The sequence below is a fragment of the Aotus nancymaae genome, unplaced genomic scaffold, assembly GCF_030222135.1.
Source record: "Aotus nancymaae isolate 86718 unplaced genomic scaffold, 86718_ANA_hifiasm-v0.15.2.pri h1tg000076l, whole genome shotgun sequence".
Classification (NCBI taxonomy): Eukaryota; Metazoa; Chordata; class Mammalia; order Primates; family Aotidae; genus Aotus; species Aotus nancymaae.
The window spans coordinates 23,635,973-23,654,496 of record NW_026988491.1 but is presented as its reverse complement, the minus strand read 5'-3'; the positions used below and the strand labels follow the sequence as shown (position 1 = coordinate 23,654,496).

General features: G+C 49.5%; 1 protein-coding gene across 3 annotated transcripts in view; it reads right to left on the bottom strand.

Moving 5' to 3' along the window:
- LOC135271280 (uncharacterized) overlaps window positions 1–18,524 on the bottom strand; it is a 46,379-nt gene that overhangs the window by 26,411 nt on the left and 1,444 nt on the right. The window contains exon 2 of one of the 3 annotated variants that reach the window (XM_064368246.1): window positions 12,258–12,662. The gene's annotated coding sequence lies outside the window, so the exon portion shown is untranslated. Of the gene's footprint in view, window positions 1–12,257; window positions 13,958–18,524 lie in introns of those variants that run through there. The other 2 variants (XM_064368248.1, XM_064368245.1) reach the window with 2 other exon arrangements.

Below are 18,524 nucleotides of genomic sequence, written 5' to 3'. Positions count from 1 at the left end.
GTAGAGCTATTTGGTCTTGCTGAATTGACCATTTATCATTATGAAATATTATCCTTTATCCCTGGTAATACTCCTTGTCGTAAAGGTTGCTTTGGTATTAATATAGTGGTTCCAGCTTTCTCATCCTTAATAGTTTCATGCTGTGTCTTTGGCTATCCCTTTACTTCCAACTGTTGGTATCTTCAGAGTTAAAATGCAGATCTTGAGAAAATCAGACAGTTGGGTCTTGTTTTATTTTACAGTCTTGATAATCTTTGCCTTTTGTGTGTAATATTTAGTCCATTTATATTTACTGTAATTACTTGTGGGGTTCGTTTTAAAACTGTCATCTTGGTATTTGTCTTCTATTTGTCCTATTTGGTTTTTTTGATCTTTGTTTTCCTTTTCTTGCCTTTTTGGGATTTAGCACATTTAATATCCCATATTATTTCCTCTATTGACTTTACAGCCATGCCTCTTTGTGTTATTATTTTAGTTCTTCATTTAGAGTAGCTATTCCTAATAAACTTTCTCTGATAACTGTGCTATTCAATACAGCCATTTAATAGTGAAATGTGATTACTGCAGCTGAAGAATTTAGTTTTGAATAATTTTCACTTAGCTATTGGCTAGTCACTACCCTACAAAGTTTCAGAGATTATAGCATGTACCTTTAGCTGATCAAAATCTACCTTCAAATGATTTTATACTACTTTATAATGTAAAATCCTTGTAACAGTAAAATTCCGTTTTATCCCTCCCAAGATTTTATGCTCATAGAGTCATATATTTTAATTCTACACATGGCATAAATCTTTCAATGCATTATTACTTTTTCTATAAAGAGTCAAATATTGTTAAAAGTGAGGCAGGATGGAGAGAGAGAACTATAACGAAGTCTTTGTATTTAGACATAACTTATTCTGTATTTTGCTCTTCATTCATCTATGAACATTCAAACTTCCATGTGGTATTGTTCTTCTTCAGTTTAAAAAAATCCAGATCTGTGGAAATCAGTAAGAGACCCAGGCAGAAAATGTATGACTTTTGGAATTACAAAGATGTCACATTAAGAAAAGGAGCATTACCTATGATCAAAAAGATGCTTTAAAAATTTCCTGACACTACAAATTGAAAATATTTACTCCCTTTCAGGCAAAATTAATAAATAAGACCAATATTTATTTTATCCAAGACTATAAAGAATATTTTAATCTCCCAAACAAAATAAACATGTTATTTCCAGAGAAAGAAAAATCTCATAGGTATGAATTTCTTATGGCAATTGACAAGGCAGCTACAGCTATCAAGTTTGGAGGATTATATCTGCAGCCTCTGAATTCTTAACCTCACAAAGGTAAGTCACCCATGAATGAAATACAGATGCATGAGCATGCAGAAGCCATTCTTCTCACATACTCTCTTAGAAAAATATACTCAAAGACATTTCTATCGATTTGAGACCTCAAGATAGGACAAGGAGTGGAATAAAACAAATATCTTTGTAAACACTGATGTTAAGAGTGGAACTGGCTTACAGATTATTCAAGTTATAATTATGTAAATATCAAATACTCTAATCATAAAAGATAACAATAAAACCGTAAGTACACAGTAAAACAATATAACCCTGAAATAAGTCCAGGATGTTCAGAATGGACAAAGCATGGTTTGTATTCTCTAGTGTAGTATCAGAAGTGCCAACTGAGTAGCTTGTGTGCCCGGTTCAATGAACACAGGGTAGTGTGGTTAACAGGGAAGATCTCAGGGTGCGTGGGTCCAGAGAGTTAGAGAGATAGACAGAAAACGTAAACCAGGAGGGTCATTGCAAAGATCCATTCAATGAATAAATAGGTATGAATTAACCATGTGTCAGGGGCATTGCTAGCCCTGGGATGCTGGGGTGGTTCTATGGTTTGAATGCTTGCTTTCCACATTTCAAAAGTTTAAGTGTCATAGCCAATGTGATGGTGTTAGGAAGTGAGGCCTTTAAGAGTTGATTAGACCATGAGGACTTTTCCCTCATAAATGATATTGAGGCTTCATGCAGCATTCATCCCTTTGTTCTTCCACCTGCTGCCATGTGAGCACACAGCATTAGTCCTCTCTGGGGGACACAGCAACAAGCTGTCACCTTGGAGGCAGAGGAAGCCGCCCTCACCAGACAAGTGCACCTGCTGGCTCTTCGATCGTGGACTTCCCAGCCTCCAGAACTGCGAGAAATATATTTCTGTTCATTGTAAATTACCCAGCCTCAGGTATTTCATTATAGCATAACAAAACCGACTAAGACAGGCTGACATTCTTATACGGAAGACAGATTTCTAAATCAAGTAAACAAAATAAAGGTAACCAGGTAGATCTTGCTACGGAGATAACTGAGAGAGACAGACAATACAGATGGGAGGGCTGCTGTGTGTCTGGTGCCTTCAAGAAAAGGCTTCTTGGAGGTGATGATGTGATGCTGAGACCCAACGTACTGAAAAGCCCAGGAGATTAGTGCAGGAGAAGTCAGGAGGGGCTGAAAGAAGGCAGTGTGGCTGGAGCACGGCAAGCCAGAGGGAAGACTGCACCCAGTTACATCAGAGGTCACAGTGGGAGACAGAGTGTGCCCAGACCATGAAGTGAGAGAGACAGGAACAGGGGATGAGGTCTGCAAAGGAAGCATCTCCATAAAGATGAAAGTGGCATTTGACATACTTTGGAATTTCTCAAATAACACCACATTTGGGGACAGAAAAATTTGCAGTTGTTGAAAATGCCTACCTTGATATAAATTCTCCATTTGCAACTTAAACCTAGAGATGTGAGTTGAAAGACTATAACATTATTAGCTCCTGGGCTGACATCTTGATCCGTGATATTTTAGCCTAGAGCAGAAATTTTACTGCTGCATTATAAAGTCCTTAAAAATTGTGTTTCTCATAGACGTACTTGACAGTAGCTGCAAAATTTGTACAAGCATAATTATACTGCCAAAGACTCCTGGTGAGGGCGTTTTAAAGTCAGGAAGCAGTTATTTTCTGTTGCTATTTTCATTTCTCTTTAAATAAATGTTTACATGTCTCATAAAACCAGCTTCCATGCAAATGTTCGTGCTTTTAGCTGCAGAGGAGACACCATCAGAGACAAGGATTCGGGCAGTTCGTGCCAGTCTCCTCTAGGTGAAGCCAAGGTGACCTGGTCCACTGTTGACTCTACCCCGTCCACTGTCAGTGTCAGCTGTGGTCTTGGTAGTGCTTCTGTGCTCGGGAAGTTCAGATAGCTGGGGTGGCATGTCCATAATGAGGAAGTGAGTTGCTCAAATGTGTGTCTGGACCAATGAAGGGAACAAAAATGCTCCCTCAACATCCTTTAAGAGTCAAAAATGTCTTTGATCTTAAATGGAATTGAAATTTTTTAATTTTTTAAAAATTTATTTTGAAATTTTATTGGGTCTCACTCATGTGGAATTGGGAGCCCATTATTTTGAAGTTTGGAGAAGTATTTATGTCTCTCCTCTGTAGCCCCTACAGATCTCCAGTTTCCTCAAGGAGATCTGTTTCCTCCTGTCTATAATATGATTTCTGGCATCATCATCATCATCCCCATCACTCTAATTATCACCACAGTTGCCACCATCACCATCATCATCATCATAATTTCTATCATAATCATCATCATCCTAGTCACCACCATCACTATCACCATCGCCACCACCATCACCATCATCTCCACCATTATTCCATCATCTCCATCATCATGATTATCACCATAGTAGCCACCATCACCATCATCATCATCATGTCTATTATAATCATCATCATCATAGTTATCACCATCACCGCTATCTCCACCATCACCACCATCTCCACCATTATTCCATCATCTCCATCATCACCATGAGTATCACCACAGTTGCCACCATCATCATCTCCACCATCGCCACCACCATCATCGCCATAATTATTTGCATTACAACCATCTCTATCACTATTACCATTATCACCAGTTCTATCATGCATACCATAATCATCAAAGTCACTATCATCATCACCGCATCAAAATGATCACCACCATCATCAACCTATCAAGATGATCACCACCATCATGGCCCCATCAAGATGATCACCACCACCATTGCCCCATCAAGATGATCACCACCATCATCGCCCCATCAAGATCATTACCACCATCACGGCCCCATCAAGATCATCACCACCATCACTGCCCCATCAAGATCATCACCACCATCACTGCCCCATCAAGATCATCACCACAATCATTGCCCCATCAAGATCATCATCACCATCATTGCCTCATCAAGATCATCACCACCATCACGGCCCCATCAAGATCATCACCACCATCATCGCCCCATCAAGATCATCACCACCACCATCGCCCCATCAAGATCCTCACCACCACCATCACCCCATCAAGATCATCACCACAATCATCGCCCCATCAAGATCACCACCATCATCGCCCCATCAAGATCATCACCACCACCATCGCCCCATCAAGATCATCACCACAATCATCGCCCCATCAAGATCATCACTACCATCATCGCCCCATCAAGATCATCACCAACCCATCAAGATCATCGCCACCACCATCGCCCCATCAAGATCATCACCACCATCATCGCCCCATCAAGATCATCACCACCACCATCACCCCATCAAGATCATCACCACAATCATCGCCCCATCAAGATCATCACCACCATCATCGCCCCATCAAGATCATCACCAACCCATCAAGATCATCACCACCACCATCGCCCCATCAAGATGATCACCACCATCATCACCCCATCAAGATCATCACCACCACCATTGCCCCATCAAGATCATCACCACCATCACTGCCCCATCAAGATCATCACCACCATCATCGCCCCATCAAGATCATCACCACCATCATCGCCCCATCAAGATCATCACCACCATCATTGCCCCATCAAGATCATCACCACCCCATCAAGATCATCACCACCACCATCACCCCATCACGATCATCACCACCATCATCGCCCCATCAAGATCATCACCACCATCGCCCCATCAAGATCATCACCACCATCATCACCCCATCAAGATCATCACCACCATCATCACCCCATCAAGATCATCACCACCATCATCACCCCATCAAGATCATCACCACCATCATCGCCCCATCAAGATTATCACCATCATTGCCCCATCAAGATCATCACCACCATCATTGTCCCATCAAGATCATCACCACTATCATCACCCTCGTTTCCACCATCATCATCGCCATCATCATCACCGTCAATGTCCTCACTGCCTTCCTCTTCATCACCATTGTAGGATAATAATAGTAATAATGGTTCCTCTTATTGGAGACCTTGCTGGGAGTTTTCTCACATGATATCATTTAACCTCATACAGGGAGCAGTTGGGATGCTGGAGAATTAGGACTAGTAGGTGCGTTAGTTCATTCTTGCATTGCTATAAATACCTGAGACTGGGTAATTTATAAGAAGAGAGGTTTAATTGGCTCACAGTGTCTGTGGGCTGTACAGGAAGCATAGCAGCATCTGCTTCTGGGGAGGCTTCAGGGACTTTGACTCATGGAAGAAGGTGAAGTGGGAACAGGTGTCTCACATGGTGAAAGCAGGAGCAAGGAAGCGGGGGAGGCAGGAGGTGTCACACACTTTTAAACGACCGCACCTCATAAGAACACAGAGCAAGGACTTGCTCGTCACCAAGGGGATGGTGCTGAGCCGTTCGTGAGGTATCCGCCCCCATGATTCAAACATCTCCCACCAGGCCCCACCTCCAACATCGGGGATCTCAATTCAACATGAGATTTGGGCAGGGGCGGATTTCCAAACTCTATCAGTCGGATAACACGTATGAGGTGCCTGGAACACAGTAGGCTCAGCTATAAAAGCTTTTGTTATAAGTCCCTCAGCCTGGGGAGACTTGAAAGCTAAAATTATGAAGGAAATCAAGCATGCTTCTGCCAGTTTCTCCCTCATTTAAAGCACACACCCTCTCCTTGCCTGTCCACTAATTTCTCCAGTAGTCATTGGCTAAGAGTCACTAAGCACTAGACACAGTTCTGCCAGATGCTCCTGCCCACCCAAGTCAGAAGCTATCCCCGAAAGAAGCTTCCAGCTGGAGGGCATCTTTATGTTCAACTCTCCCAAGTCAGTTTTGCCAAAGCTGAAAAAAGTGGGACACAGGGACGTGAGCCACCTCTGGCAGAGACAGTCCAGCACACAAGAGTACTCACCAACCCCCACCTGTGTGTGGTCTCCCCCGGCGCCAAAGTCCCGCCTCTATGGAAGTCCCTTGGGGTCTCAGTCACCTTGCAAGGACTTCTCCATGTGGCTTCTCCTCAGTTCAGTCCCACGGGTTTATCGAGCACCCTGAGAGCGACATGCATGCCGCTCCGTCCAAGACAGAGGGGAAGCAATGGAGGAACAGGCCTGCCCTGAGGACTTTTATAATTTGGTTGGTAAAACAAGACATTCTTCATGAAAATTTAACTGCCACAACAGAACAGAAGCCACAGGGCAGGCTGTGAATTCATGCCAGGTGGTGGCAGCCTCCACAGCCACCATGTGACAGCCACCCTGGGTAAGCGGGCGTTTATCCCGGCCTGAGTCAGGAGCCTACCCATTCACTTCTGGGTGGGCTCCCCTCGCCCTGTCCCTGCCCCTGCATGTGGGCCACACACCACTGTCCTTTCACATCTCACTCAGGGACTTGAGATTCATAACACCAGGCTCTGTATTCACTGTGGAAGTGAACACGGCAAGGAAGTGAGAGAAGACAGCGGCACTCAGAGGGGCCGGGCAGGCGTGATCCTCCCAGGGATCCTCTCCAGCCCTCAGTAACCTCCGTGGGACCACCACCCCCGTTTCTCCTGACGCTTGCCCAGAGCGGTGAAGACCTCATGTGAACATGGAGCAAGTGTGATGAGGACACGCTGGTGGGGGGTAGGGACAGCAGCCCCAGGGAGTCCCCACCCTGCAGCGGCCTATGTGAGAGCACAGCACCGCCTCCCAGCAGCATCCAGGCCCCTGTCCAATGTGAGGCCCAACTGGTGGAAGCCTATGGTGAGGTCGGAGGGGCACGGCCACCTCTGCACCAGAGCTCCACTTGTCCCAGCCACCGTCAATGCTGGAATCCCCAGGAGAGCCCGGGACCCAGCCCTGCAGCCTGTGGCACGTCCCCTCCAGAGGGAAAGCAGGAGCCACATGGGCAAGGACCCCAGATGCAGCACCGGAGAGTGGCTCCTGGGCCCTAGGTGGTCTGCGGCTGAGGGTCCCTGGGCTGAGAAGCATCTCTGAGCTGATGCACATGCTGGCGGGGGTCCAGCAGGGAATAGGCCCGCTCTTCACTGCTTCTCTGAGTGTGATCCATCAGACACTTATTAGGCACCAACTGTGTATCCAGTGCTACTCTAGGCACTGAGGACTCAGAGCTGCTGGGACAGGATCCCTGCCTTTACATGGGGACAGGCAGGTGACACTGGTCTCCCTGGGACAGAGGTAAGGCCCAGGACCCTCCCTTCATCCTCTACAGAAGGGTCCTGGGAAGGAGAGGTTGAGGCCACACAAAGGCGATAACTGCAGATCTGCCCCAGGACAGGAAAGCACAGATGCTGGGCAGGAAGATTGTTACTGGAGGCAGTGCGTGCACCAGCCGCCTAGCTGCCGTGGAGACAGCAGCCCCCTCACCAGCCTTCGAGGCCACCAGGATCATCAAAACAGAGCGCTGAGGTCACCATGACCAACGTGAGCTGATAAATGTGCTTCTTCCTTAAATTTTATGGACTACATTCTCCTTTAAGCTCTGAGAAATTATTTAAAGTTTCAATAAAAAAATAAGCTCCTGAGGTCAAAAGTGAAGCATGGCAAGCTAATAAATTGGAATTGTAAAACTGCCCTGGATTCCCCATGCTGCAGAGAGACATGGCGGGCAGGTGGCGCAGCCTGGATTCCCCGTGCTGCAGAGACATGGCGGGCAGGTGGCACAGCCTGGATTCCCCGTGCTGCAGAGAGACATGGCGGGCAGGTGGCGCAGCCTGGATTCCCCGTGCTGCAGAGAGACATGGCGGGCAGGTGGCGCAGCCAACTCACGACAAGCGAAACCCTCCGTGGAGGAGCCAGGAGTGTGCTGCCAGCCAGTACTTCACCCCAATGCCCCCCAGCTTCTGCTGAGGCACCTGCTATGTGCTGGGCACCAGCGCGAGTGAGGCCACTTAGCTGAGGCAGACGACCATGTTCAGAGGAACCCCCAGCACCCCCCAACCGCAGCACACATGGAAGCCACTCGCCGGAGCCCTGGGTGCACAGCCGCACCGGCACGCAGGCATGTGGGCGCACTACAGGCAGAATCCGCCCTGTGTCTTTTTTCCTATGGTGCAAACCCAGCCCTGTAAGGAGCTCCCAGGACCCCACCTCCCACTGCTGGACGGAGACCCCCAAGTCACTGAGTTCCCAGGACTCCATGTCCAACTGCTGGACAGTGACCCCCAAATCACCAAGCTTCCAGGATCCCACATCCCACTGCTGGACGGAGACCCCCCAAGTCACTGAGCTCCCAGGACCCCATGTCCAACTGCTGGACAGTGACCCCCAAATCACCAAGCTTCTAGGACCCCAGATCCCACTGCTGGACGGAGAACCCCCAAGTCACTGAGCTCCCAGGACCCCATGTCCAACTGCTGGACAGTGACCCCCAAATCACCAAGCTTCCAGGATCCCACATCCCACTGCTGGATGGTCACCCCCAAGTTGCCAAATTCCCAGGACCCCAAGTCCCACTGCCTGATGGTAACCCCCAAGTCAGCATGTGCATCATCAGACGCACCCCACGCAGGTGGCTGCCACCCATCCCTGAGCACTCCAGCCAGTTGTCTGGGGGTATATGGAGCAATAAAGCAGGTTTTGCAGAAATAAAAATGCAAAGCAGCATCTGTGTGTTTTCAAACTCTGACAACGTAGATGTGGAGGCCTGGGGGAGAGGCTGGCACCACCCACATCCCATGAGCAGTATGACCCAGGGCCAGTCATGAGGGATAACAAGTGTGGGGAGAAGCCCTGAGCATGGGGGGCACTGGTGCACATGCCCCAGGCTGGCCATAGCCCCGCCCCTCCACAGCGGTTGTGGTCATAGCCCCGCCCCTCCATAGTGGCAAGGCCTGGGCAGGTAGTTCTGTGGTCATAGCCCCACCCCTCCACAGTGACAAGTCCCGGGCAGGTGGTTCTGTGGCCGTAGCCCCGCCCCTCCGGAGGGGCAAGGCCTGGGCAGGTGGTTCTGTTGCTCCAGGTCCTGATCTTCTTATGGGTAAGCAGCAGGCAATAATGTAAACCCTGCTTCATGGGGCTGCAGCCACACAAGGCATACAGAGCCTGAGCCCGCACCCATCAGGGGTTGAATGCATGCCAGTTCGGGGGCTCTATTGCCAGGAATAAACAGCCCAAGAGCCAGCACCACCTCCCGCAGCTCATAGTGGGGCAGGAGCAAGGAAGCACATGTGTGTGATGTGCTCATCTCATTCTATTTTGCTCTGTCCTTGTTCTTCCCAGAGAAAAGTAACTATGCAGCCACAGGTGCGCCTCACCAGTGAGCTTGCAGGCTCGGCCTCAGTCCTTCCGGTTACACTGCCTCTGAGCCTCGCTTGCCTGGAACCATGTTCTCTGCAGCCACAGGCGCGCCTCACCAGTGAGCTCGCAAGCTCGGCCTCAGTCCTTCCAGCCACACCGCCGCTGAGCCTCGTGTGCCCGGCACCTGGTCCCCAGGGCTGCGTTGGACCTTCCTCACCTCCAAGCCCCCATGCCTTTGAAGCAGCAGATGTCAATGTCCAGCACTCACACCCATTTCCAGGCATGCGGAGCCATTGAGGCCACCCATTTAGGGTTGGCTAAAAAAGATTCATGACAATTTTTTTTAAGACAGAATCTTGCTCTGTCACCAGGCTGGAGTGCAGTGGTGCAATCTCGGCTCACAGCAACCTCCACCTCCTGGGTTCAAGCCATTCTCCTGCCTCAGCCTCCCAAGTAGCTGGGACTACCAGCATGCACCACCATGCCTGGCTAATTTTTTTGTATTTTCAGTAGAGATGGGGTTTCACCATGATGGTCAAGCTGGTGTAGAACTCCTGACCTCAAATGATCCACCTGTCTTGGCCTCCCAAAATGCTGGGATTACCAGCGTGAGCCACCAAGGCCGGCCGACAATTTTTAATGGTAAATTTTAAAATGCATTTCAATGTGTCATAAGGGTAACAGCCTGCAGCGCCCCTGGTTGGTTTCACCTTTCCCCAAGCATGCCTGCAGCTAGTTGGACACTGAGCAATTTGAACAGTAGGTAGGATTTTATGGGATTTTTTTCTCTATTTCTACTAAACTGGACCAGCCCACCGCAGGGTTTCGGTCCCCGGGCCAGGGATGCCGTGTGCTAGAGAGCCCCGCCACATCACTCTGGCTGCTTGGACTTAGCACAGACCTGAAGCTACAGGGAGGTTTCCCACTGAAGACCACTGTCAAGTTCCACTTCACCTGCAATGTAGACGCCCTGGAAAGGTGGTCACTCCCACCTACCGGCAAGAGAACAAGATCAACCACATTTATAAGGTTTCCTGGCCTTCCGGTATGCTGAGCTCTGAGGACAACCAACCTGCCTAAAATCCACCTGGGGCAGGCCCCTCTCCCCGACAGAGCAACAGCCCGAGAGCAGCCAGGGAGGAGCGGCCACCGTGGCGGTGGCATGAGGAACACAGCGCAGAGGGCCACAGACGCTAGGCTGACTGTGGCCGCGGGAGCCTGGGTGCCAGGAGTGTTCATGGTTCACACCCACACCTGGGATCTTCCAGGGACTTGCCCGGTGAGTTAGACAAGACAAACCCAGACAGGGCAGGAGACCCCAGGACACTGGCCAGGGTTATGCAGGTGGACGGAGCCCCCACCACGCTGGGACCCTCCTCTATCTGGGCAGGAGACTTCAGCCACAGAGTGGGTTGAGCACAGTCTAACGCCCAAACTCTTTGACCACAGGCACCAGAAGGTTCTGTGTCTTCACTCTGCAGCCGTGTCCCCCACTTCCCAGCCGTGTCCCCCACTTCCCAGCTGTGTCCCCCTCTTCCCAGCCGTGTCCCCCACTTCCCAGCCTCCTCCCTCAGCACCCGCCTGTGCACCCACACATCGCTCTGAAGATGCTCTGAAGATCCAGCACGTGTATCTGCAGGGTGGGGGGACTACCTCAGCTCTTGCTCCCTCCACCCGCCTGGCCTGCTCCACTGCACCCAGACATGCCCACCAGCCACCTGTGCCTCTGTGATGGAGCCCAGCCTTCCAAATCGAACCCTGAATGGACTGAGGGGCAGGAATCATTCCTTACAATTTACTTCTTAGAACCCCTTCTGTGTCCTGCAGAAACCCCCTCCGCCTTGGTCCTCAGTGACCAGCAGACCCTGCACATTCATCTCCACCAGCCCCACGCCCAGTGTCCTCCCACGAGCACATTTGGCATCTCGTGGGAACAACGGGCACAGTGTACTGACAGCCAGCATCACTCCATGCCTGATCCGTGCCCAGTGCCCAAGGATGGACAAAGCCTGTGGCCATGGAGAGCTGAAGGGCTGGCACAGAGCTGCCCATTTCTGCCATGGGACTGGATGCTCATGAGCCATCTTCCCACACCCCTGGCTCTGTCAGTCACATCTCATCAGCCACCAGGCCGGATGCACCTGCCTCTCCAGTGCTCAAGCCACTGCCTCCCATCCAGGCAGCAGCCTAGCTGATGTCCCCACTGCAGCCTCCTGACCGTCGGGATGGTGATGGGATGCTTCCCTGGCCCACCTGTGGTCCTCACGCCAGCCAGGCTGTACACACCCACACCTGGGTCTGCAGCCTCCTGTTTTCCTCAAAAATTTAATAATAACGAGTACTAAGGAGGAAATGAAGGTTCAGAGAGCTGAAGTGGCTTGCCCGAGGCCTTATGCTGGTGAGTGGTAGTGGTTAAAGAGCTGAGACTGTGGTCAGATGAGAATGGTCTTCACAGAGTGACATGAAAATGACAAGAGATACAAACGGGAAGTGATCAGCCCAGTGCCTGGCTTACATCTACAGCTCACAAGCCAAGAAACATGAGCCCCACCATCACGATGCTATTAACACTATCACCACACAGGGAGAGGAAGGCTAACAGGGAGAAGGCAGAGACCACTCAGTGTCACTAGCTGGAGAAACCCTGCGTCAGCTGACATTTCCCAAGACCGCCCCCGGAATGGCTTGCACCACTCACCAGACTGGTGGGTGAGGAAACTACCAGCTTTGGTCCAGCTCCATCATGTGCCGGGGCCTTCTGTGGGCCATTCCCTGGGCCCACTGCTCTGGTTGTCTCGCTGACACTACTAGAAGGCTGCTGGCTTGAGGCACTCTCTGCAGGGGCAGCTTGGGCAGTGCCAAGCTGCTGTAAGTCCAGGGTGCTGGGCGACTGGGGATGCGCTCCTGCGGGTGGACATCATCTTGAGTTCCAGAGGCCGCCTGGGCAGGAAGGGGCTCTACAGGTGCCTCACAGTGCGCATGTGTGCTGGTGTCGAGACCACGGAGGGAGAGAGTGGCCTGTGGTGTGGGGATCTCCGTTTCTTGGCTCAGTCCGTTGGTTGGCACAGAGTTTACCTGGGCTTTGCTGAATTCCAACAATACCCTAGAAGTTTTTAAACAAAGAAACCTGTGTGACAGGTTGTCTGTGACAATGCCCAAGGCTATCGGGGTAGAGGGAAGAAGGTAAAACTGCTGTTTTATGATTTAAAACAACCCACACCCTCTTAATTATACACTGCACTGCCCTCACACAGTCCTCCTCTGACACTCCCACCACTTTCTTCCTGGCCAGGATTTAGGCAGACTGGGTGGACAGGTGATTTGTGGAGCCCAGGATATCAGGTGAAGAAGCAGCTTTATCCCACAGCAGACAAAGAGGACTTGGTGTGAATGGGGACTTGCATTCTGAGTAGGCTAGCTGTGGGCCTGGAGACCTTGCTCAGCCAAACACACCGTTGTGTGGGCCATCCTTTCCCCAAACACAGTCTGCAGCAGAGTCTCTGGGGACAGAGTCTCAGAACAGGCCTCCTCCGCAGCACAGGGAGCTGAGGCACCAGGACTCTGTGCCCTGGAGCAGGGACTAGGAGAAGCGAGGGCTAAAAGGTTTCCTAAGTGACGTCATCCTTTGTTCCTGGGCAGGCACTAGGACAGCAGAGCTGGGGGAGGCGCAAGGGCTGGTCACCTCAGAGCTGGTCCCCTCAGAGCTGGACTGGGTGTGGAGACAGCAAAGCCTCACATCCCCAGAAACTGCTGCTGGAGCTCAGCGTACAACCGGTGTGTGAGGGTGGATATGAGTACACACGAGATGTGCTCCTGCTCACTCTCCATGGTGGGACTGCCACTCCCTGTCTCCTCCGTGGTGCTTCCTGGGGCCACAGGGAGCAAATGTTACTGCCTTGGTACCTGTGCGTGCACACACACACTCACACATAAACACTGCACAGAAACATGCTCTGGGCCTTCTGGAATGTGCACTGACTAGCAACTGCTCCTCCCTCTCCTGAGGCTTCTGAGGAGCCAAGCTCCATTTTGAAAATAAACCTGTTTGCTATCTCTTCTGTTTATAAAACCACTGGAGCACGTCATGGGCAAATGCAGGTTCAGATGGCCACAGGCTGTCTGAGCAAATGAAAATCAGTCTGAGCAAATGCAGGTTCAGACGGCCACAGGCTGTCTGAGGCCCAAAAGCCTGCATGCATCTGCCCTGATGGCTTGGACTGGGTCCAGAAGACACATGAAGCTCCCCTTAATTTGGGCTTATGGAAATGAGGATTTTAGAATCCAAGTTGTTTACCTGATTTTCTTCCCAGTGAGCTCGGCTCTTACCTATACCACCTTAACCCCAAACAACATGTCAAGACATTATAGTCAAGAATAGGTGGCCAATCCATACATGTATAAGTAACTGATTTTGGCCAGGCTCAGTGGCTCACACTTGTAATCCCAGCACTTTGGGAGGTCGAGGTGGGTGGATCACAAGGTCAGGAGTTCAAGACTAGCCTGGCCAAGATGGTGAAACCCTATCTCTACTAAAAATACAAAAAGTAGCCAGGCATGGTGGTGGGCACCTGTAATCCCAGCTACTCAGGAGGCTGAGGCAGAGAACTGCTTGACTCTGGGAGATGGAAGTTGCAGTGACCCAAGATCACACCACTGCACTCCAGCCTGGGCGACAGAGGGAGACTCTGTTCTCCCAGGTTCAGGCAATTCTCCTGCCTCAGCCTCCCGAGTAGCTGGGATTACAGGCACGCGCCACCACGCCCAGCTAATTTTGTATTTTTAATAGAGAAGAGGTTTCTCCATGTTAGTCAGGCTGGTCTCAAACTCCTGACCTCAGGTGGTCTGCCCGCCTTGGCCTCCCAAAGTGCTGGGATTACAGGTGCGAGCCACGGCACCTGGCCACTCAAACCAGTCAAGTCACTTTTCTAAATAAAAATCTATAGCCCCAGGCTCCCAGATACTAGCCTAGAGTCTGATTCACTAGGTTTGGGCTCCAGAATTTGTATCCTGCTCAAGTTCCCCAGGGATTCTGGTGGATTGCCTGGGTGTGGGACCATTCCCCTGTGTTGCCTTATTGGTTTGATATTCAAGACCCTCTCTTTCCTGGCCTTGCAACCAAATCACCCACTCTTCCTCCACGTGCTGTCATTGGAGCTCTCCCTAAGCCTCTTACAGGGTTGTTGATATCCTACCCTTTATGCCTTTTTTCATCAGTCTTTTGTGCCTGAGGGTAGGGACCATGTCTTTACCCTGCATCTTCACCGCTCCAAGGACGTTGCACTTAGGGAGCTCTGACAGCATGCCTTGGATGAGCAGATGATGTCCAAGGCCCAGAGGTAGTTGGAATGAACGTGGAAATTATCTTTCACAATTCCAGTCTCAAAAGGTTGGGGGTTATAGCTTAATATTTATATATTTCCTTTAAAACTATATATATATATATATATATATATATATATATATATATATATATATACATTTCTTTTTTTTTGAGATGGAGTCTCACTCTGTCACCCAGGCTGGAATGCAATAACGCAATATCAGCTCACTGCAACTTCCACCTCCCGGGTTCAAGTGATTCTTCTGCCTCAGCCTTCTGAGTAGCTGGGATTACAGGTGTGTGCCACCGCCACGCCTGGCAATTTTTTTTTTGTATTTTTAGTAGAGATGGGGTTTCACCATGTTGTTCAGGCTGGTCTTGAACTCCGGACCTCGTGATCCGCCCGCCTTGACCTCCCAAAGTGCTGGGATTACAGGCATGAGCCACTGCACCTGGCTTTTTTTTTTTTTTCTGAGACAAATTCTCACTCCATTGCCTAGACTGGAGTGTAGTGGTACAATCTCAGCTCACTGCAACCTCTGCTTCCCAGGCTCAAGCTATCCTCCCACCTCACCCTCCTGAGTAGCTGGGACTACATGTGCAAGCCACCACATCTGGCTATTTTATTGTTGTTGTTGAGATGGAGTTTTGTCCTGTTGCCCAGGCTGGTCTCGAACTCCTCAGCTCAAGTGATTCGCCTGTCTTGACCTCCCAAAGTGCTGGGATTACAGGTGTGAGCCACCACATTTGGCCTAAAACACTATGATCCAAGAATTCTTCATGCCTGTATCTATTTGCAGTGGTTATTCCTCGTTCCTGCTAACCAGGGGATAAGCACATCTCCATGATTTGGGGTGGTTTCTTGAAACACATCTGTTCTCCTTTTGCAGACACATCATCTCAGAGTTGGAGCACGTGACGTGTGTCAACACGGACGTGGGCCGCTGCCGGGCATGGCTACGACTGGCCCTGAACGATTGCCTGATGGAATGCTACCTGAAGTTGCTGCTGCAGGAACAGGCCCGCTTGCGCGAGTACTACCAGCCCAACGCCCTGCTCCAGGACGACGAGGAAGGCGAGTTCCTCCTGAGCTTCCTTCAGGGCCTTAGGTCCTTGTCCTTCGAACTCTCCTACAAGTCTGCCATCTTAAATGAGTGGACGCTTGCCCACTGGCCGTGTCTGGGCTTTGCCCGCTCTCTGAGCTGGACCCTCTCTCTACCTCTGGTGCAGAACTACAGCGGAAGGAGTCTCTGGATTCCATTTCCTATTCCTCAGGCTCTGAGGACATTGAAGTCCAGCACTCAGGTCATAAGATCACTGCCTCCTCCCTCAGCCTGGACACGGCCAGTTCATCCCAGCTGTCCTGCAGCCTAAACTCTGATAGCTGCTTACTCCAAGAGAATGGCTCCAAGAGACCAGACCACTGCGAGGAGCCCATGTCCTATGACTCAGACCTGGGCACAGCAAACGGTAAGGACTCAGACCAGTCTCTGCAAGAGTACCCTCTCCCGAATCCTTCCTACCCTCTCTCCTCCCTCCCTTCTTTCTTTCCTCTCTTCCTCCCTTTCTTCCTGTAGCATGATTGTCTGTCACTGAACTCTAGTAGTAATTCAAGAAAGCCAAGGGAGACATCACCTTCTCCAGGAATTGGAGTCGCTGGGAGCTATAGCAAGCAACACAGGCGTAGTGGAGAGAGTGGACTTAGAACAGCTCAGAGCTGGTTTGGGATCCAGCTCTGCCTCGGTGACTTTTAGCAAGTTACTTGGCCGAGTGCAGTGGCTCACACCTGAAATCCAAACACTTGGGAGGGTAATGCAGGAGGATTGCTTGAGCCCAGGAGTTCGAGGCCAGCCTGGGCAATGTAGCAAGATCCCATCTCTAAATATAGAAATAATAATAAAATAAAACAAAAACAACAAAAAAGCAAGTTACTTAGTCACTACAAGGCACAGTGTAAAATATTGTTGTCTTCTCCTAGAAGGAAAGGAAGGAAACTAGCAGGTCAGAGCATATTTAAAACTTCCAACAAATAGATGAAACATAATGCATGAGTGTGACTTCACAGAAGACCTTGGGGACACAGGACCTGAGTGCTGTGTGCAGGAGGTGGTGGACAGGTGGGGACAGACAGGTGTGTGGAAGAGTACGTGGGGCAGATGAACTTGGCTGGAGAGGGAACTGGGGCAGAGCCTTTGTCACACAGCCTTCTAAAATTTTTTTGCATAGATAATCCATTTTTATATAGTTAAACCAAATCTAAAATATGTATAGTAAAAGCCCTTCCTATCCTGTTCCTCTACCCTGTTCTTTCCTCCCACTCCTACAACCATAATGATTAATTTCCTGTATATTCTTCCAAATTTCTAAATGCATCTACAACAAATACCTGTATAAAGATTTTTAAAATTTCTTCCTTATTTGTTACTTTCTCCCCTACAAAGGCAGTATCAACACACCAAAAAATAATGGCACAAAGAAGTTAACAAAACCAAGGCTCTCTTTACTTATATTGCCTAATTGATATCCCTCCTAAACACCCTAGAGGTGCTGTTTTATTTTCTCCACCTGACAGATACGGAAAGGCAGCTGACCCAGGTCAAGGAAGTTCCTGAGGTCCCAGGGCTGATAAGCGGCCTGACTCCACCACTGACCCCCAGGAGGAAGCCAACCCAGCCCTAGAAAAACCCCAATTCCTGAGTGAGAGCTGTAAACCAAAAATAAAATTCTACACCCCCCAACTGCCTGAATGGATTCCCTCTTGGCCAAAAGGATTTTGAAAAACTTAAAAACTTAGTTCAGGCCATGACAGGAAGTGGGGCATGGGCCATGCCTCATGATAGCTTCTCCCTTCTGAAGCTTAGACACAACTGACCAGCATTAACATTAAAACAGAATCCTAAGACTCACAGGACAGACTCTTAGCAATGAAGATACCAACTCCAACCTGACTCTGGTCTAACATCACATGAGAGATAACTGGCCTTAAAGGAAATCGAAGTATTTTACCCCCAAATATGTTTATTTGACATATTTTGGAATGGCCCTGCAAAGCCATCTCTTGTGGGGAAAATTTATATCCTGTAGAGATTCTCTTCCCTTTCTAGGCTTTTTACTGATCTAAGAGAGATTTAACTAAAAGTCCCACACCTTTTAGGGTCTGATAAAATACAGGTACTATCTATTCTCTCTGGAGCCTGTCACCTGAAGGCTTCATCTACACCTTGGCTTCCACAACCCACCTTATCTTAACCACAAGCATTTCTCTCCGCTGACTTCAACTCTTTAGGCGAAGTTTAACTCTTTCAACCAACTGCCAATCAGGAAATCTTTTAACTCACCTTACCCTGCCCCTACCAATGTATACCTTACATGTACTAATTTATGTCTTTGCCTGTAACTTCTGCCAGTACCTTGGATAAAAGCAAGCTGTAACCCAATCACCCTGGGCACCTGTTCTCGGGACCTCCCAGGACTATGTCATCGGTCATGGGCAAAACTGAGGTTCAGTAGCAATGGGCCTCAGGTAAGGGACAGAACTCTCTGATTCCCAGACTCAGGGCTAGTGGATGAGGGCAGAACTGGAGTCAGTGAACACTGGGAATCTTTCTTTCCTCCCTCCTTCCTTCCATCCAATAACACCTATCT